This window comes from Cygnus atratus, chromosome 7 (genome assembly GCF_013377495.2).
Source record: "Cygnus atratus isolate AKBS03 ecotype Queensland, Australia chromosome 7, CAtr_DNAZoo_HiC_assembly, whole genome shotgun sequence".
Classification (NCBI taxonomy): Eukaryota; Metazoa; Chordata; class Aves; order Anseriformes; family Anatidae; genus Cygnus; species Cygnus atratus.
Window position 1 is genome coordinate 12,189,538 of NC_066368.1, and position 22,115 is coordinate 12,211,652.

Consider the following 22,115-nt stretch of genomic DNA (forward strand, 5'->3'; position numbering starts at 1 on the left):
TGCATGCTTGGAAGGGATTCATTTTATTGCAGGTCCAGTTGGCTGTACCTAACTGCAGAAGAACATCACAGGGTTTCTCCCAGTTTTTCCACCTGGAAAACACAGCTCTTAATGGAACACTATCCAGTATTACTGGGAACAACAAATTTGACATATACGTTTTCCTCCTGCATAAATGAGTATGGGATTTGCTTTAGCACCTGCTGCTCTTTTTACAACACCATTTGATACCTCAGCAGGAATGTTTCTGTATAATGAAGTTTTTTAAGGACATATTTTAATTTTGTTGTGCTTGTTTATCCACCATTCAGACCATGAAAATATTTTGGATGTTGCCCCGTTCAATTCTATACAATCCATTAAATTATTCTGATATACAAGTATTTCATAATCTCATTTTTTTCTTTTCATAGCATTATTATCTGCAGCATTATCTGAAGAGTTAAAAATCAAAACAATCCATAAAAAATGAAAAAGTTATTTCTTTTACTTCTACATATATATATATATTCTTGAGAGCTTGTTTAGTTGAGATTATTTTAAAATATTATAGAAGTTCAAATTAGAAATACTCAGCCTGAAAAAGTATAACATAGTTAAAAAACAGTGATGTAACCGCAGGCATTGAGCTTCCCACTAACCTTGTGTTATAGTCTGAAAACTGCCTGAGACTATCAACTTTAGTACTTTTGCCTATCCTAGAACTGGAATGTTGTGTCTGAATTGTAACTCTTGTTGTATAATGGAGATTGTGTATAAAATGAAAGTTTCCAGTGATATGGCTTTAAAAGTTAATCAAAAGCGCTTAAGAAATTGGATTCCTGTAGATGCTGGAGACTTAGAGGAAGCCACTGAACCCAGCAGGCACTGATTTGATAGCTCTGCATGGAGAAGACAAGGAAACGGAAATAACATATTGCTTCATTTTCCATTTACTGGGATTTAATATGCAACATCCTAAAGACTGAACTACCATATCTGTGAGTATTTTTGCTGTTGTTGTTGTTTTGCTTTTTATCCCTAAGATGTCTTTCCTTTGCTTTAATGAAATCTTGTTGGTATTTAAAGAAAGGTTTTGTCTCTGGGACTACTCTGTGCCAGGGACTTGTTTCTTGTTCAGTTTTTCAGCATGAGTAATTACTAGGTGCCTTTTTTTTTTTTCCTTAAAGTTGGAATTGTTCCATGTACCATGCGCAATGCTCCCACAGGCAATTTGTACTGACATTTGGCATAAAGTAGTAGTTGAAACTGAACTGTAGCCCTACAAGGTGGTCCACAGCGTAGTAGAGATGGAGCCAAAGACCTAATTCATCCTGCCTCTCTTTAGTGTCTAGTTTCATTTCTTCTAGTCAGGAGGCACTTCCAGGGGTTCAGAGAGATTGGCCAAGCCTGGCAATATCTTCTAGAAATGACTCTCCCTCTCTCCGTCTCTCTGTCTTCATTAATAGAAAGGGGGATTTGGGATGACACTGACTTCCAATACAGAAAATACACTAGAGTATCTAAAGTCACGTGGAAATATCTGTACTCACATAAATTAACCTGGGCTGCAGACAGCAGCTGGGGTACTTTGGAATGCTTTGAGATCACTTATTTGTGAGGCAGTGTGTGCTGCACAATGTGTCAGGAAAAAGCTGGACATTCGTGTCAGACAAGGTCCTTGCACAGGTCATTATAGTCGTCACTGATTCAAGGCTGTTCACAGGCCCAAAACACTTCCCTGTACCTACAATAACCCCACTACAAGTGGATTAGGATGACTTCAGGTGGAGAGCCTCTTCTGCTATAAAACTTTTTTTTTTTTTTTTTGTGTTGAAGAATTATTTGCAATCTCCACCTGCCTCCTGAAACTAATGCTCATAGTATTGAGACTTCTGGTGAAAGGACCAAATAAATCTGACTGAAGAATCATAGTAAAATCAGGTGTTATTTTTTGTTAAGGCCAACAGAAATAACATAGTCCTACTTTCCTCAAGCTAGATTTCTTATCATTTGATCTAAGCTTCACTCTTATCAAGACATCACCAAGCAGACCTTAAAAATTGGAAGAAAAGTAGGTCTGAATGAAAATATAATTTAAAGCTCTTCCAGGAATATTTCACTTTCCCTTATTCACTGACATCACAGACACCTTATCGGAGCAGACACTCAAGGTCCTTCCCATCTATCTGTCACATCTACCAGGGAATTACCTTCATGCAATCATCTTTTTTTCTCTAACTGCTTGAGACACAGGCCATACAGCATCTCTCTAGCAAAAAGCATTACGTACAAAAAGCCTCTCAAATCAAAAAGACAGGAGTAAAATAAAAGCAACTGTTGTTAGGCCCATAAATACCTATTCTATGAAGAAATAAATATGTAGATATCAAACCAGGAGCCCACATGATCATTATTAAGGCTTATTTTAAATGAAATATTTTCTTGTTGCTGGTGGTTTGTTTTTTTGTTTGCTTTTGCCTGGGAAGTAAGAGATCTGACACTGAAAAGCTTTAGGGATATTTGTTATTAGACAGTAAGAACAAGACTACTGCTGCTCATCAGCAACTCTCAAGTGAAAAATATTTTCCCAGTAATTTTTGTCATTGTGTCATCCATAAATTACTGAGCATGGGAAAGGGTTAGGTGTGTCTGAAATATACTGTATGAAATATTTTTGTTGATTTTCCTTTCTCCTCTAGTTTGTTCCCTGTGGAACTGAAACATTTCTCAGGGCAACTGAGTCTTAAAGAGATCCCAACTGATCATACATAGCTTTCTATTTTGCATTGCTTTCTAATTAATGAAGTTCCTACCTGACCAGATGTCAAGCTCCTGAACCAAGCCACTACCCCAAGTTATCTCTCCTGCTTTTGTTTCCTCTTTTTTTTAATTTTTTTTTTCCTGAGAGAAGACATGGACCATTGCTTGACCCACGTGTCCAATATATCACTCGAGTTGACTCAGATGTGGTTCAGTCCTATAATAAGCTTAGATAGTTCTGTACAGTTGCCCACTGCTACGTTTTTTCCTTATTGAGTTTCCTCTAAAAAGCTCTGGAGTTTAGGCAAGGATGATGGCCATTCCAGATGGTGAATCAAAAGGAAAAACGAACAACAACAACAAAAACATATACACATAGTCTATGCAAAAATCTATTAGGGATCCATGTTAATTTTTAATAAGGTTTAACTTGTTCATATTGGAAGAACAGTCTATTTCTGTGGTTTAAGTTGGAGAAAAGTTACATTTTAACATGTAAGTAAACAAAAAAAAATGAAACCTTTATGTGTCTTTTTATTATATGAAATTGGTGACCTGAATTCTTGAGTCTATGGTTTTCTACTGTCTCCTGTTCAGGACCTCACATATGCTACTTATCTTGTAGGTGCTGTCTAGAGCTGCCCATACCATGTACTTGGGTCTCATATTTTTTCCATAACTCCATTTCCCCACTTAATTAACAAGAATCAGCTGTCTTATTTTCTATTTTATTCCTATAAAATTTTATGTTGTTTCACCTTCCCAAACGACTAAGATCATGACCAAAGATACCCTTAGGCCTTCACTGGGTGTCAGAGCCTGCAGGGCAGACACTCGAGAGGTATCTGAATGCCGTTGCCTGCAGCAGACAAACCTAAGTGAATTATGTGCAGGTGAGTGGATGTGCAGTAGCCCACAAGATGCTTCAGGGAAGTTGGTACATCTTTGTGCATCTTGTTTGGCTTGTTAGAACTAGGGCATCTTGTTAGAAATCCAATGCAGAAGACAAGTAGACAACCTGAACAAAATGTTTTTATTTCATAGAAAATGCAGTGCTAGAAATTGAATTATAACAAATGGATTTCCGTGTGTCCACAGGGTTCCAATGATGTTAATAAACATTACTTAGTTTTTTCTTTCTCTCTTTTTTTTTTTTTCCTCCCCAGAGGGTGGGCAGTAGGGAGTTTTTTTGCATGGTTCCTTGTGATTTAGCAGCAATGCTCCTCAAATCTGTTCTTTTATTATGGAAGTATAACTAAAAAAGTGTTCTTATTTAGCCCGCAATACTCCATGTTCTTCACTTTTATTCCTACCTCCAGAATATCTGGTACGTGTTGAATTGGCCACATGTGCAGTTTTTCACTTGTTACCTGCTCTAAATCCCATTTGTCTCTCCAAACAAATGTGAAAAAAAAACAATCATACAAATCACTCAACTCCCTAAACAAGACATTCAGGCACTTGTTAATTCTGAAGTGACGCTATCCAAGCCAAAAGTTTGAAACCTGCATTCCACCAGATGTTGGACTGGTTTAAATGCAAATAAACACCCACAGGAAAAATAAATAAATAAATAATAAAAAGGAATATAATACATTGCTGAGAACTGTGCACAACAAAACTTCATTGTGGTTTCAAGATTTTTTAAGTTGCTTTCCAGGAAAAACTCATTCTTACCCACTTGTGGTGGTATGTCCTGCTGAGTGCAATATTCTTGCAAAGTTCCTGTTTTCCTCTTCACTTGTTCATATATATCCTCAGACAAACAAAGATATATATTTGTCTACAAATCTTTATGTTCCCTGCTGGAAATGTTTGTGCTCCCTGCATAGAGCAGAGCAGTAGCTCCCCACTGCCACAGGGTCTGTAGAGGACAGGACAGAGAGATGAAGGCAGTATTTTTATTTTTTTTTATGTTCCATTACTACTATCATCTCGGGGTGAACCTCCCAATTTTTCACCCAATATCTCTTCTCAGCTGGTTGCCAAAAACCCAGTTAAGGACTGATCAGTCTTAGACTGAAATTTAGACGAACATCTGGACACCCTTTACATGGGGACATAGCCTTCAGAGACATGGGAGGAGAAGAGAAAAGAGGACATTCCTTCACATCAATCTTTGTCCATGCATATGGAGGACAGGATGAGAAAAGGAGGTTTCCCTTCATTACTCTTTGTTTCTCCCTCTGCCATGTTTTCTCCCATCTTCCTTACCTTAAGCTTTCATATATGCCCTTTTGTCACTTTTGACTTTTGTACACTTTCTAGTCCTTTGCTCTCTCCTCACCCCAGCTCCCTGTGATGTACACACAAAGACCTTTTCTTCAGTTGTGCCTTCCTCCTCCATACACAGTCTGTCCCCAGATTTCCATTTATCCTTTCCTAGGTTCCCAGTCTTCAGACACTCTGTCTGCAAAATCAGTCCAGCTTTTCTCCCTTCCATTGACTAAATACCTATCAGGAATTTTCCAATTAGGACTGCAGACACTTGAGGAAGATGTTTGGCTGGCAGGACAGCTCAGACCAAAGAAAGACATAGATCACAAAGAAACTTCCTCTAACTACAGACAGAAAAACCTGAAATGCATGAAAACTAAGCTGAGATCATTTCATTCATTTTTAATGACAGAAAGGAGTCTTGAGAGATACAAAGTAAGGGATGATTTGGAATGGAATGAAATGCTTAACATTGCTTCTAATGCTGGGTTTCTGCAGGCAGCTCCAGATAAACTGAAAAGGCTACAGAAATAATTGCCGGAGGAAAAAGAATTTTTACAAGTGTTTCTAACTATGCCTAACCAGAATGCAATACAACTGAATTTCAGATTTATATTTACTAGGTTTGTACTTAAAAGACTTCCATTACTCAGCTGATTTCAGACAGGTATCCATAGAACACTATTCTAATAAGAAAGGGAATTAAAACAGAGATACAACAGTCCATCCTCTGGTCTAAAACAAAATCCTAAATTCCTGCTCTCACACTGAGCTGAATTATCTCAATTATAGAAAGAAACTAAATTGTGGTGAAAGGACAGGAACCCTTTTAACATCTGCCTGTTGAGGAAACCATGAACTGAATAGGAATCAGAAGAAAAATAACATGGTTTATTTTCTTTTAATTACTAACAGGTAATACAATACAGTATGTTTTGCAAAGGTTTTAGATGATGTCTTGTTAAGGGTAGTATTTTAAGCATTCTATAAAGAACTAAGCAGATAAATACAGTTATTAAATAAAGAGTTTATTAATATATTTTTTAAATGGTGAAGTATCATTTAGAATGCCTTGAATAAATGAGATGGTGTGGTATCTTCATCAGTTTTCTAAAAAATGTTCTCCTTTAGGCAAAATTTGCCTTTTTTAGAGCATATACCTCCTACAACACATCATTTGTCCTCTAGAAGTTAGGTTAGGATACACAGAATCATGGTTTGTGAAAATCATCCTGTTGTGGAGGATAAAATGTAGAGGACAATAGGAAAGCACAGAAACTGAAACACCTGTGAGGCAAGGCAGAGCTAAATGACAGACTCCAAAAAAAAATCACAGACTCAACCCGAGCTACTTTGTTTTTGGAGGGAGGATTGTTTTGGTAATCACTTTATCAAAATAGGTATACACACAAAAAAATGTGATTTTTTTAAGCAGTATTTTGGCTAAACACGTTTTCATTTTCTAGAAATTCATTGTTGTTTCCTTAAATATGTGTGAGCTTGCTGCTCAAAATGCAAAATAATAATAATAATAAAATAACAAAAATACATAAATAGAAATTAAAGCAATCATTGTCTGTGTCTTGCAGAGGCATTGAACACTCTGGCTTAGTGCAGTTACTAGGAAAGAAGCAAATTCAGGGTCTGAATTAATTGGGATCTTAGAGGTATAATGGAACAGAAAAGAGGTATAATGGAACAGAAAAGACTAATACATGGGTATAAAATAGCAAAAGAAAATGCAACCACATGCATTACTATCTGTGCTTGATGTTAACATACCTCTGCTTGGTTTTCAAAGGGTTTGTAAGGTGGATATGTTTGATCTTTTGCTGCCAACTGTGATCTAACACCTTGTCCTCTTGAAAGTGGAGCTGTTATTTTTATGAGATACTTTCACAAGGGAATGTATTTTCTGAGGGGAAAGAAAACAATAATAACCAGGCTGTTTCTAAAATGTTTTGGGTTGCTATGAATTTTGTATAAAAGTTAAAAGGGGTTAATTTTTGAGAGAGAGAGAGAAAAAAAAAAAAAGTGTGGAGAAAATTGAAAGTTTCTATTACATTGCCAAGCTCTTTCTTGCTGACAAAACAAAGGTGCAGCAGAGTTAGCAGTGGGAGCTTTCAACACTCCCCTCCCTCCAGCCATTACTAAAATAAATCATCTTTCTTCATATACTGGAAAAAAACAAGTTTCAATGTTGTTACATTGCATGTTGCATTATTACAGCTGTTATGACCCATTTTCATGCCAGTAGGATGCTCACAGCACGACTGTGCTGTGGCCTCTGGTGGATGATGCAGAGCCAGAAACATCCTCCAACAGGGTATATTCTTTGCTCGCTACAAGAAAACATTGGCACAAAAAGACTGGAAGAGAAATGCCCAGTTTGAGTTTGCTAAACGGTCTCTTGTTTCCCTGCCTTTTCTCGCTGAGGATTAAACTCCCCCTAGTGAGTTTTGGAGTCATTTGCAGAAATTATTCATCTAATGGAAGGGCTCGCTCTTGGGTTTTGTTTAGATGGAGGAATTCAGCCACAAATCGCTCCTCTCTGTACCACTTGGTGGAAGTGGGAACTTCATACCGCGACCAAGAAATTTTATTTACACTTACAGAAAGGATGGAGGGTGGGAATGGAGACAGCACCCACCTGTCTGTTCAGATCTATTCAGTTTGGCTGATGCTGGAGGAGGGGACCCTCTGCACCTGAGCACCTCCCCACCTCAGGGATTCTCTGTAGCCCACAGGAGTGTTTCCAGCTGCCACTGGGTCCCTACTGGCTCCCTGTCCCCATCTCCAGCCATCAATGCTACCCAGCCCAGTTTTGTCTGCAAATCAAGAAAAAAAAAGGAGTAGGGTTTTCCAGGTTTTCACTGAAGTTTTCTTGTTATCTTTCACAGCAACCTGATAAACGATATGGTTCAAAAATATCTAGCGCATAAATAGGGATCTTGAGGCATGTCACACTTTGAAATGAAGCCTAACACCTTCAGAAAGATAAATGGATCAACAGAAATTTCAGTGAAATGTTAAAAATTTGATGGTCTGGCCCTACTTACCATTTTCCTCTTTTTTAAGTGGGAAAATGATTCATTGACTGAATCTTGAAATATTCTACAAACACCTTACTGTAGAGAAAGCTTTGCCATTTCTTCCCCATGTCATTGGTGTTTGTAATTGTGCAGCACCTTAGCAGGTGACAAATTCACATGCTCTCCCCCCAACCCCCCCCAAAAAAAAAAAAAAAAAGAGTAAGAGAAAGATGTAGAATAATTTATAGCCTCACTGAAGGAAACAACCTCAGAAACAGCTTGCTAGGGGACGACTGCCATGGACTCCCAGCCTATGTCGCACATATTTCAAATCCATCAATATTTTCCTTTACAGAGGCACCAGCGTGGGAGTACTGAAAGAAAGAGGAAATAAACAGGCTGTGTTAGTTTGTCTGGCTTCCTGGAAAGTGCTAAATTGCTCAAATGCTGCTGGGGCCTTTGCTGAACACACAGCTCAGAGGAACCAGCTCAGCCTGTCTCCTTGATGGACTGTCTCTCTGTGGGTACAAAGCACCCACTTTATAAATGTAATGCACTTGCACTGGTACCTTGTAGTCAGGTACACCAGAATCCTTAGGAGCTTTTCACATTATATGCTGTTTCATTATTTTAGAATAATTGATGATTATTGCATAGGCCTTCTAATTTTGTCTTTAAGATGCATTTTTCTCAGCTTTCTCCCAGAACCAAGAGAATTAACACCTATACTTTATAGAAGAGTGAATCGCATGAAAGTCATGACTCACATCATTGAGTTACTCTGAGATTCATTATTGTTATGAGCTTTGACAGGACCCATCTCCATAATTCTTTCAGTAAATTTAAGTCTGGGTTTAAGGTCAAGCTAACAAAACAACTGCCCAAGCAGAAACCTACAAGGGATTATAAAATAGCCATTGCCTGCTCAGACGGTCTGAGCGGTGGAAAGCTCTGCAGATGGCTGCAGGCTGGGCATGTGGCAATCCCAGGAAAGGCCAGCAGTCACCTTTGAGTGAATCAGTTCTCAGTTATGAAAATGTGAAGATGAGTTATTTGGCAAGATCTTGTCTGAAGCCCCCTAGGGAGCCTGAGGAGCAATATCTTTTGAGAAAGTCCTTCCCTGAGCTGTGCTTCTGCTGCTCATGGAAAGCAAACATCTCTATCTCTGTTCCAACTTTCACACCTAATTTGAAGTTCATTTTGATATTTGTAGAAGATAAAATATTTTCTCACGAGATCAGATAGATAGGAGGCGTGTATAACAAGTGGAATTTTTTCCCTGTTCACCCTGAAAGGAAGTAAAAAAAGGTAATGTATCACTAAAGGAAGAAAGTGGTACTAGTGGGTATATTTTTGTCAGTATTAGGTTGCATGGAGACTAAAACTGTTCCTGTGAGAAATCTCCCAGTGCCTTCCTCCTGGACAGCAAACAAGCAAAGTGACAGTCTATGAAACACAAGGTACTGTTTGCTTTCATTAGGGCTGATTTCCCATTATGCCTTATCTGAGAACTGGTGGTGTTTCCTCACATGCCTAAAATAGACTTGGGGTTTTCTTTCTGCTTCAGCTTACTAACAGATTTTGGACCTGTTAAATAGAGAGTCACAGGACATTATTGCTCTGCTCTGAGGGTATCTATGAATCCTGCAGCTTCTCCACCAGCTGTACCTTGTGTTTCTCCCAGTTAATCTAAGCTGCATAGACAAGCCATATCAATCAAACCATGCTCTTAAGCTGAGTTGCTTCCTGCCACAATGCAACGGTAATGTATCACCATCTTTCTACAGTAGGCAACCCTCCCTGATAGGACACAGATAACACCAAAGCCTTTCTGTCTCTGTCTGCAGCTCAGCATTTGGATTTTCAGGTTGGCCGTGACCCAGGTCCTGCTGTCAGCAGAACTGGCAGTGGCTCATGGTGCACATTGTCTGGCCTGTGGTCCTGGGTGCTCATATATGATAACAGACTGCCACAGAGGATAAGCTAGCAGCCACACAGGGTGCTGTACCCTGGGCATAGCTCCCACCAGATATTTCTATATGGTTAAGAAGCCTTGAGATGGCTCTCCCTGGGAAAGGTGAAGGCATCTCTAAAGCATAACCTGAAAAAGACCTAATAGATAGTCTTACCTGCAGACATTCAAAATGGAAATACTAATTCCTGAGGTTTTCCTTCAGACACCAGCACTGCAATGGATGCTTTTGTGATGCAAATGAAAGCGATGGTGACTGTATAATTGTAATATGCAGTGGTGTTTCTATTAACAGGTGTCTCGGTAATGCTGTAAGTAGGAAAGTTTTAATAGTCTTACAATCAGAAGTGGCCAGCCCCCTATTTTGTGTAAAGCTATAAAAACATCTGGTTGCAAACTTGGTAATTTTACTGAAAGGAAGAATCTTTAATCAACAGAAACCAAAACTGTTTTGATGGAAGAATGTTGAGTTCGTGTCAGAAAACTAACTGCTTGATTTTCTGGATTTCCATCCAATTTAAAATGGAAATGTCTACTTAATCAAGAAAATATTTGGAGAAAAAAATTCACAACCATCTGTATTTGCCTTCTTGATGACAGATTCTTTTCTTTCCTTAAGAGCTTGTCTCAACATCAAGTTGTGCTGGAATAAGTCACTCAAGACGAGTCACTTGTTTCTGGATAGCACCATGTGTGAATGTTCTTACTCACTAAGAGCCCTACACATCTCTGTACAGATCTTGTGCACAGATCAGGGACAGGAGCAAAGATAACCTACACTTCTCACCACTCAGGGAGGACAGGGTGTGAAACCTCATGTCGACATCCACTCCATGAGCTAGTATGGTAATGCCCAGGAGCAGATCAGGTTCCCTGTCACAGCTGACTGACACCTTCCACTGCCTTCCCTGAACATCCACGCCAACAGTCAGTGATCATCTGCGCTACCACAAGTCCCCTTAGTGCTGGGGCAGTGGATCCCAGCTGCTTCAAAAACACTCCGCAGATGTGTCCAGGACTATGCCTCCAGCAACACAAGTACATGCAGAGAGAGAGGTCTCAGGACATACTTGTGGAGTGTTTCAGAAATGCTGATGGAAGTATTGTCTCTGTACCTATACCCCAGCACCACAGCTTAAATCCTCCACTAAATCACTGGTTCAGAGATCTCGGTTATTATGTCACTAACACGATCTGAAAGGGACGTATGTGTTTTACATTATTCACTTCCCTTTCATTAGATGATGGCCAGAGTATCCTGTTATTTTGATATGCAATGCTATCACACCCGCCCTTTAAACTTACCCCTCCCCCCCCCAAATGCCTCTGATAATTATGAAAGCAAGAAAATATACACATACACTTTGTTAGCTTAATTTCTAATAACATTTTCTGCTCTGATTTCATTTTGTTAGTCTCTTTTTACATTTAATTTGGCATCTGACCAATTGAAATGATGCTCTATTTATGCTTTTCAGCAAATCGTTTGGCTTTGGCTTCGAATACTTAACATTTCATTCATGGTTATTTGTTCTTGCATTTAGTACATATCTAGCTTGCCTGCTTTGTAAGTTCCAAATGAGAATCTTATAAATGGCTGGAGGCTTATTAAATCTTGGGCACTTTTTTTTTCTTGTAATGTGAATATGAGACACACTTTTAATATTTAATTTTTCATGCATCTGAAGCAATGAGTTACCAGGGTGCTTTGTGGTTAATATTCTGAGTACATTTCCTCTGCATGATGATCTCAGGGGAAGGGAGTGTCTGTGTGTCTGTGTCTGTACATGTTTTTTGATTGCTCTCCAAAACTGTCACTTCACATATGAACCAGTATTGACACTGGTATATCTACCCAATATGCCATGAGTAAAGACCTAATATCCAGTAAAGTAGCTGCAGCTGTCCAAGGCCTAATGTGTTGACACAATTAACAACAACAACAACAAAAAGAGAGAGACAGAGAAAGAGAGGAGCATGGAGTCAAAATTACCCAGTTAAATGACCTGTGCTGATATCATCAGATTATATGCATGTAGGAAATCCAGCACCCTGCCAATTATGAACCATATCCTTATGTAAAAGTGGCTTCATTAACCCCTGGAGGAAGTAAGAAACCAACACAAAGGAAGACTCAGGTCTAAAATGTTAGACCTAAAGCTGCCTCTTTTACTCATCTTGAAAAGCATCTTATTCTACTAATATTCCCCCCATTTGAGCACGATTGTGTAAAAAGTTACCAGGCCAAACTGAGAATGTCAGAAATAGTGAGCTTCTGAAATTTACTTTGGAAAGTTTTTCTGAACTACCATACAGACAGCACAACTCTGTCATGGCAATGGTGTAAAAATGTTTTTGCTTTCTTATGGACTAATATCAGAATTGGATATTGTTTGTTAATCATATCCATTAATACCTCTGATGTTTTTTATAAGAGATGTTCTCTTACTACTCTTACTTGGTGTAGTTTACATTTTAATGCCTTACAATCAACCTCCAAGTTTGCATGCAAAATTCCTAATTTCCAGTCCTAATCTATCGTGTCCTACTAACAGCTGAAGTTGATTACATCATATCCTATCACCTTCAAAACAGCTAAGCTCTGCCCTTGACTTCAAGAACATTTGACAATGTAGAGATCTATCATTACAGTCCTCTCTTACTTTTTTGGAATTAAATAGATCAAATTTCTATCGCCTTTCTCTATAGGTCATGTTTTCTCAACCTCTTTTTACCCATGTTGCTTTCCTTTGGATTTTCTCCCATTTTTTCTAAATGTCTGTTAATGTAGGATGTCTAAAATTATACCCTACCGCAAGACCTCGTGAGGGCATTGAAATAATTACATCCCAGGTCTTACAAATTCAGCAACAGGGGGAAAAAAAGGTCCTGTGAAGGTTATTAAGTACAGAGAGACCACCTTCCCTGAGCTTCAAATTGGTGGTGGCCAAAAGCCTATTTTGGAAAGCAGTCTACATTTTTATCAGCAGCATGCTATGGAATCCTATTCATCTTGTGGCCTACAAAAACCCTCAGTGCCTTATCAGCAGCCTGACTGCACAGCCAGCTCCTCCTCGCTGTACTTTACTGAGTCTGCCCTTTTTCTTTCTCACTGGGATACCTTGCATGTTTCTGCTCTGAATTTAATCTGATTAATTATAGTCTGGCTCCCTCCTATATAAGCATAATCTACCAAAGACAGAGAAATGAGCTTCCTCTTTCCATAGGGTGATTGTTCCCCTGTTGCATATTTGACATATCTTTCCAAACCTCAGTTGTGCACACAGCAAAAGACCTAAAAAAAAAAAAAAAAAAAAAAAAAAAAAAAGAGTCTTTCCAATGGGATCAGTAAATGCACTGTGTAATGAAGATGTGTGAAACAAAGATCTACATGTCTGTCCATCTGTTTTGGCTTGTCTGGCTGGGAAAAGTGCCCCACAACAAGCCTATGTTTAATGCCTGGACATGGTCTCTGGCCTGTCAATGCTCATGTCCGTCTGTTTGGAGGGCATGGTGCCCATTCAATGTTGCTGAGGCACTTGGCATCACTTTGGGCACAGAGAGATTTGTGTGGGCAGACCACACAGGCTTGCTGGGTTGCATCTGTTCTTCTGGATCCCCCACTGCTGTGTTTGCTGGCTGTGCCAGCACAGCTGCCACATGTCTAGTGTTTACCTTGCGTCTGTGAAAAGCCTGGGCCAAGGAAAACCAACAAGGAACCAGGAGAGACTTGGAAAGCAAGACAGGATCTTGTGGCTACTGGCTTCTTTGGGCTAGGCTACTTGGAGCTCAGCTGGGTGAGTTAAACCCAGAAGCACTCTCCTCTATAGCACCAGTGCTTTACCAGGCTTGAAGGAGGGGCTGGCTGTGGAGGGAGGTGACCACAGACCCTGGAGAGCTGTCAAACCAGAGGGGACTTTGGCACTAAAACAGACGCCCATATTGTCCTGTTGGCTTTGTAACTAGAAGGGTCTCCCAAGGGTCTTTTTGCAGATCCAGCCTCTGCTGTAAGCAAGCTCATTATGAAATTGATTTTGTGTTCCTAGATGCCACCTGAGTTAGTGTTGGTGTGCTTGAAAATGTAAGTATGACCAAAAGGGATCAGAAAACAAGGCCATTAAACCTGGAATATTTTCTCTCTCACTGTGCTTACATGTGAATAAGAACAGGGAGAGCAGGGAAGCACAGGTGCTTCCTGATCCAGGACTGTTACTTTCATGTTTCACAGCTCTCAAAGGATTCCTGTGCACAAATTTGTACAGTAGCTTTTAAACCCATGTCAATCTGAGCATCCATACCCACGACAAGGAGTTCTACCAGTGAAATACTTAGTGCGTGAATAACAACTGTAGTCCACCTATATCGAAGACATCAGCAAAACTACCTATTTATTCACTTAGCAAAGCAAAGCTGCTTCTTTCACTCCTCCCTCAATGTCTGTTAAATTAATGATCAGGCTCAGGCTAGGAAGAAAGTGACTTCAATTCCAGGCAGGCTGAGGAAGACTAAAGACTAAAGTCTCATGATTCTTGGACAAGTCTTTCTATCCTTTTGTTGGAATGGTTAGATCTTTTCTCACTACTTTCCCCAGAAAGAGATGAAAGGGTACTTTTCTTCTTCAGTCAACATATGAGTCTAAAGCCCAATATTATCGGCAACCCACTTAACTGAAGGAATCTCTCCCTGTGCCATGATTAAAATAATAACTACAGTGATTGATTATTTGTACTGCAATGCTACTTTAGAGCCCCAGCTGTGCACCCAATGAGACGAGAACTGTACAAGCACAGAATAATAAGCCAAAGAATGCTTTTAAAGGTATGTAATCACTACTGGTTTTGTTCCAGAAGCACTTCAGGTTTCATTCTGCAGCTACAGAGCTGTTCTCCCAAAGGCTGCATATGCCTGTGTTAAGAGCCAACCCTGATTCTCAGACCTTGCCTATATAAGAATTGAAGTATTTGCAAAAGGTCATAAAGTCTTGTGACAAAATCAGACTTTAACAGCAGTTTTGGCTTAGGCTTTTGAATATTGATATTGCTGTGTCCGCTTGTGCAAGGGGAAGCTGCCTTCAGTAGAAAAATTAATTTAGAGATTGAGTTTTTCATTTCTCATAAAGATAAAAGTTTATTAGAGATGTTGTCTATGGTCTGCAGCCTATCTGTTATATCTAGGCCAGAGAGGATATAATATATGCATAAAAATGAAGGGTTTTTGACAGTCTAGTTCTGATATTTCTCCATGTAACACATACTGAATGAGCTGAAGGTCTCTCTGACAGAAGGCCAGGATGGCAGGTGAGGTGACTCAAGCATCTGGCATAGCCGCATCATAAAATTTAGACTTGACCTAAAAGATGAGGTAATAACTGAAAATTTTACTTTGATAAAGATGGCAAGATTTGAAAAAGAGTTGTTATGACCACAAGAATGAGAAATGAGTTTGAATTTGCTGAAGGGTTGTCACCTTTGACTATTTATAATGACCTCATTTGAATGACAGCTGAACCATGAAGTTCAGTCTATGCTTGCATGGGAACTTTTACATCCATCACAGATGCCCATTTCTTTGTTTAAGGTAGAAATTAATTTAAGGTGTTTGTTTAAGGTAATAATTACTAATCTTGGAGTCAGCTGCTAAAAAACCTGAGCAATCTTCAATAATTTGAGGATTGGGGTAAAGGAGGAGATAAAACTGAAATGTAAGAAGAACAGCAATCTGAAAAAAAAAATGTGTAGAGGTTGCAAAAGCCAGCATTATCTGAATGGCAAAAAGACCTTTCTTTCTGCATGACTGCAGTTTGGTGCTGCTGGACTAGTGCTCCACAGTGACTGACCATCTTGAAACTCCCACAAACCCACCCTGACTAGTCAGATCACAGATTCTTCACTTAGACACTTATTTTGTGCTTCATTTACCCCCTTCTTTGATTTTCTTCTCTTCTATTTTGTCAAATCCATTTGATTTAACAAAAACTGCACATTGATCCAAGATTGACAAAGAAATTTTTAAAAGAACTGAGCCCAGCAAGAAACCAACATGGGTAGCTCCAAAACAGCCTGAACAAAAGAGAAGTGTTTTGAATTTGTGAGTTTGTTGTGGTTTTGTTTTGTTTTTAAATTAGGGTAAATGTCTTCCATTAAAGTTTCCAAATAGGAATCCAGAAAACAAGGAGAGATAATAATAGTAAAAATAATAACAATAAAAAAATGCAATTACATTCTGTATTTCTTGGAATAGAAGCAATTTCAGTTATTGTACAGATTAAATTCCCTCCTGAGGTTTACACAGAAATGCCAGAGATATAGCAAAGGACAGTGCCAAAAAAGCCTATTACAATACAATGTATGTCTTCACCTTTTTGTCCGGTCCTTCCAAGGTTACTGTCAACAGTTTAGGGAGAGATATTTACTGGGGAAAAGTGAGGGCTAAGGCAGGCAAGGGTACTGGGTTCCTTATTACTGTAAAATTTGGTTGTTCTATTGTTTGAAAATGGTCCATTTCAAAGAAGGAGCTGTCTTTCTTGAATTTAGCTGTCATTTACAAGTGTCTCCCATTTCCTTTCCATGAATAATTCATAATCTGCAGATGGAGCCCAAGCCATCCATCACAAATATCAAGCTATTGAAAGCCAGACACTGGTCCAACAGTTACAAGTCTATGTGCTCCAACTGGAGAGGCATCAAATGCCTGGTTAGAATATGATGAATATGAAATCCTCACTTGGAAATATTCTGTAACAGGGATTTCAAATTTATTCCTTTCTCCCATAAATTCATTTGATGAATGTATTCATGGAAAGCTGAAGATAAAATCAAGAAGCAGATAAATAGATTTGCACTCAAACCTCTGCATGCCATAGATCTAGATACAGTTCCTACAAACTTCCTGTGACCCATTAGGCAAACCAGTTAAACTATTTTGTGCCTCACCAATTCCCACTTTGAAGGCGAAGGCATAATAAAGGGTATGTGGATGAGTATTTCTTTGTTGTTTCTGTATTCCTTATTCTGTAAGTAAAACCAACCAGGTGAGGTATTTTCCATCAACAGGAAATTTCCAATGAGATTTTGCAAGGGAGAACAACAAGAACAAACAAATAAATAAATAAACACAACAACACAGAGGCTGGTATGTCTGTCATGGTAGGACTTTGAAACATTTTTTTTTAAGAAAAAGTATGACTTATAGAAGTTAGTATTCACTTGAATTACACTGAGAATAGGAGGTATTCCAGGAAGATGAATTGCAGAATTTGTTAGTGGTCTAAAGTGTTTTACCTAAAAAGTTATACTAGAAACAGTTCAAGTCTCTGTGGCAGTCCTTCCTGCAACCCAATTTGTTGTTCTAGCTCTTCTTCTCAGCCTCCCAAAAGAGGGACCCTGGAAAGGTAAGAATGAATCAAAAAGAAGGTTAGTGTATATGAAGGTGGCGTATTTATTTCACCCTGTCTTTATTCCATGCCAGAGTGGGTAAAATAATAATAAAGCTTTTTTTTCTAACTGGATACTACTCAGGACTTATGGACTTTCACAGACACAAAAAATAATAATAATAAAAAAAAGCCACTGTAGCACTGATTGCCTGTTTGATTAGACTACACTGCATAGTTGTAAATCATAGTTCAACTAAAGCACACTTGAAAGCACAAAGAGGCATTGTCTAATCACTGTGCCCTGATAAGTAAGAGTTTCTTTGTCCAGCCCCTACTCATGTCCCTTTACCTGAAAGGGATGACTGGGCTGCAGGTCCTCAGCTCTTTTTGCCCTCCCAACATTTTTCATTAAGGGCAGTCACCCTGCAAGGGATGCATCCCATTTGCTAAGTTAGGCACCTGTAACCTCTCTTCTGTATGTTTTTATACCATTATAAAGCGTCAGAAAAATATTTGATTTCATGAGTGGTACATTTCCTCAGAAATAACCTGGACATCCCATCCTTTACCTTATTTTCTGCCTGTATCAAACTCTGAATTAAGAGGTGAAATAAAGTGGATTTACACAGGCATCTAAGAGAAAAATTACCTCGCTGTTAGTCCCCAGTCAGTGTCCTCACTCTGGTTTGTGGGATGGGATAAGGATGGAGCTATCACTATTGCACATCCTCTTTGTCTTTCTCTTTAAGCTGTCTGCAGCACTATTGCATCTGGTCCTGAACTAAACCCTGGCATATATGACAGATTTTTTTTTTTTTGGAAGCTCTTGGGACATACCAAAGGCAGCAAATATATAGATGAAAGACAGAGTGAGTGAAGGGATCTAGGTGAACTATAAATACATGGGACACTTCAGGAATGGGACTATGTGGAGAGGTGCTTAGGATATGCTGAACCAAATGACAAAAAGAGCAGATGGAGCAAGTAGGCAGGGATTTGAATCCTGAGTCTTACTCTCTCTGTGGCCTTTGGAAAGCTACATGGTTGAATGAAGCTGTAGATATCAGATATATTGGCTATTCCACAGGGGGCTGGTGGAGTCTATCTCACCCAAATTAGTCACTAATGCTGCTGTGCAGACCCCTGCTTAGATAGTCTTATTTGAGTGATGTTGCAGTGGGCATGGCACAGCTCTGGCTGCAAACAGTGTGAATGCAGAGGTGTAGGGGTGGCATAGAAAAGCAGGGAGGATGGATTTTGGAGGTGGTGCTCTAACACTCTCAAGAAACATCTAATCTCTGTGTTTCCTCTTCTATTATTAGAATTATTCTCCCTGGATGGGCTAATGACAGGGTAAATTTAAAAGAATGAGGTGCATTAAGAATAGAGTCATTAACAAAATTAAATTTTGCTTGTTTAAAATACTGTGTAACAACTGTGAAAGCTTCTCCCACCCTTGTTTACATCTAGTATAGATTTATTGGCAGTTCTCTTTTCATTGTTGAAGCTATATTCAATTTTACCAGCAACAATGTATTGTGATTGGAGTGAATTGAATTTTCTTTTCTATTCAAAAATGATTAGATGCACAATGTAGAACTGAATAATAAAGACCTGTCCATAAATATTTTGCCTGTGGTTATATAGCATCCTATGCCTTCATGACTGCTATGTACAGAAAATATCATTACAGGAACTCAATAGGGTTGAACCAAATGGTCACTTCTGCTTAGTTATGTCAGGTCGTATACTGCTTTTATAACCTTGGAATAAAATTCCTACTCAGTTCCCAAATACAGACTCCTAAGGAGAAAAACCTCACTCAAGATCATAAAATCAATGAGGATTGAGTTATAAGTGAGTTGACTCCATTTTCCTATCCTACAATTTTATAAATATGTTATGGACCCACTTTAAAGTGAGTCTTCTAAGGCAGGTGGTTAAATCTTCAGGCAGGGAGCAGGGGTGATCTGAACCTTGTCAAAATCAGTGAGACTCTGTGTATTTGCCTTCAAAATAAATTTCAACTGTGTCTTGGAAAAGGGTTCAGTTTCCAGAAAGGAAGGGCATTTCTCACAGTCAAGCCAACGTGTCCAGTATTGTACAGTCTTAAGCATCATGTTACTTTCCATCCCAGTCAGTGAAAATGCACAGCTAAACTGATGAGCTGTATCAGAACTGGGTAAAGGAAGGGAAAGAAAAAAAACAAGATGAGAGTCCTCAGACCCCAGAATTTCTTCCTGCACATATTCCATCATAGCATTACTTCTCCTTTCACTTCCTCCTGATGTCAAACTTCTAAGAGATAAAATAGCAATAAAGTCATAGAAATCTGGAAAGGAAATGAGGCTGCTCATTTTATTACTCTTGGTTAACAGCAAATTATTCTCCTAACATTTACTTTCCCTTCATTTATTTGAGAGTGATTACATACAAATAACAGTTAAAAACATCAGGTTTTATTAATAGTTTTATTTACTGCTGCAATTGCTTTTGTAGCATCTCCGAAGCCTGAAACACACCCCTTCTGACACAAAATCAAACAAGCAGCCTTGCCTCTTTCTCTCTTTCAAGCACAGTGTCCAAAACAGTATAAGGAAGATGAGCCACAAGATGTAGGAGTTTATTATGTTGGTGGTTCAAGCTCAAAGACTGCACCCATATTCCCAGATGATGTCTCAAAAGCCATTTCAATTTCCTGTTACCTCAAAGATGAGCCATGCTACTTAGCCAAACTACTGATCCACAGTCCCCTGTACCTGTTTTCTGCAATCACACTTAAAGCTCAGAAGATCTGACTACCAAACTAAAACTTCCACCAAAGAACACCAGAGGTAGCATGGTGAAGTTATTACTTGGCTGTTCATTACTGAGTGTTCCATGAACAATTTTTTTTTCCCTTTTACCTGTAATGTGAATATTTTTGAAAATCCCACACCAATAAGAAAATAAATAGCTCAGACTTTTACTTTTAGCTCTGGGTGCTGGTTTCTGTCCTTCTTTAAAATCCATGGCTGGGACAAAGCCTGAGCATCTGTTCCGAAAAGGGGATGGAGTGTGTCCTCAGATAGCATTCATTGCACTTAGTATTGTTGTGCACTTTTCTTTTTCCATTTGTAGTTGTCACTTATGTTGATTTCTTTAGCATCTGGGAGCTGATCCAGACTAAATGGTCAGTAACAGAATGGCCATACTTTTCCAGAAGTACTGCGTATCCGGGAAGAGTTCACAGGATATCCACCAGTACAGATTCACTCTATTTTGTTTGAAATATAGCAATGGTAGGAGCTGGAAAAACATCATCTCAAAGTGAACATGACCTTCTCATGAAGGAGCACAAGCAACTGTCTTCCGTGGAATTAGAGCATGGCTACATTTCGTTACTGGGAATAAATTTTCGATGTGGGTTTCTGCATGAATGTGTATTTGGTCAACTTCACAATATATGCAGATCCAAAAATAAAAAATAAAAATCTTCCTTTAAGTAGAACCACAATGCTGGAGAGTGGGAGTGCAGAGAGTATCCAACTTGCTGCCTTCTTGGCAAGAGGAGTTTTAAAAAGCAACACAAACTGCCTTTCTCAGCAAACCAGTAGGTCTCTGAGGACTTACAAGGAGTAGATTTGTTAAAATCAGAATTGCCAATTTTGCAGTTACTTTCTGAATAACACCACATTTTTAAACAAACTTTATTAGAATTCAGATCCAGTTATGGAGCTGCACAGGGCTCCCTTAACAAGCATAGTCTGTCTGGAGGCAATAAATCTGTCTTTGTCACTAATGATGTTTGTATTATTTTAACACTGTTGATACTGTGGATTCGTGTGTGGGACTGCAAGCAATCATCTTTTAACCACAGCTCACCTGCCCTGCATCCTGAATAGAAAAATCCTTTCCCTTGGGGATGTCAGAACCACAGTGAGGTACACCAGGGGTGTCTAAGGAAGCCACATAGGAGCCTATTGAATTACAGGGTCCTTTACCTATGCCATGTCAGGGAAAAAGGTCCTCTGGCAACATTTTTCAGTAATCTATATATTATGTGGCAAAGGTGGTAACCAGTCAGAAGGCTTTGTGCTGTGCTCATTTGATAGATAGGCATTTTCTGAATGACTGAAGTGACTGTTATACTTTTGAACATGAAGGTGGTCCTGGACCAGGTCCAAGCAGCTCATGTGCTGGGAAATGTGTTTCCCAGGTGCAGTTCAACTGAATCCCTTAAACACATTTCTTAAATTCATTTCTTTTGTGGGATTTAAGTTCTTGTCTAATGTTCCAGCTTACAGTCCTTTATCTCCTGAGCACGAGCATTAAAAAGATCTGTTTTATTCCAAACGGTTCTGCTGATAGCCTGTGATGCAGAAGATCCATCTCTGAAATGAGTGAGTTCATTTGCCCTCTGTGGAGGACATCAGGTTTGCAACAGGACAAAGCATTCTTCATCAGACCCTAGCTGGGAATCAGGACACTGGTGTCCTGGTTGTTCTGGGTGAAGTAAAGCAAAGATAGCTGCCTTCTTATACCTCAGATTTGATAATGGTCAGTGTTATGTGCTATATCTCTTCTCTGTCTTGTGATGCTACATGTGCTCCCCCAAACACAGTAACTATACCCTTATACTTACAGGTGCAAAAGGGAACAACTCTGCATCTCCCTTTGAAATATTTTTTTCTTACACTGAAGTTACTTTGGATTTTTCTGATTTGGCCAGGGAAAAAAAAAAAGTATTAAATACAGGGCAGGGATGTGATGGTGGTATGGAACGAGGCTGCCATTC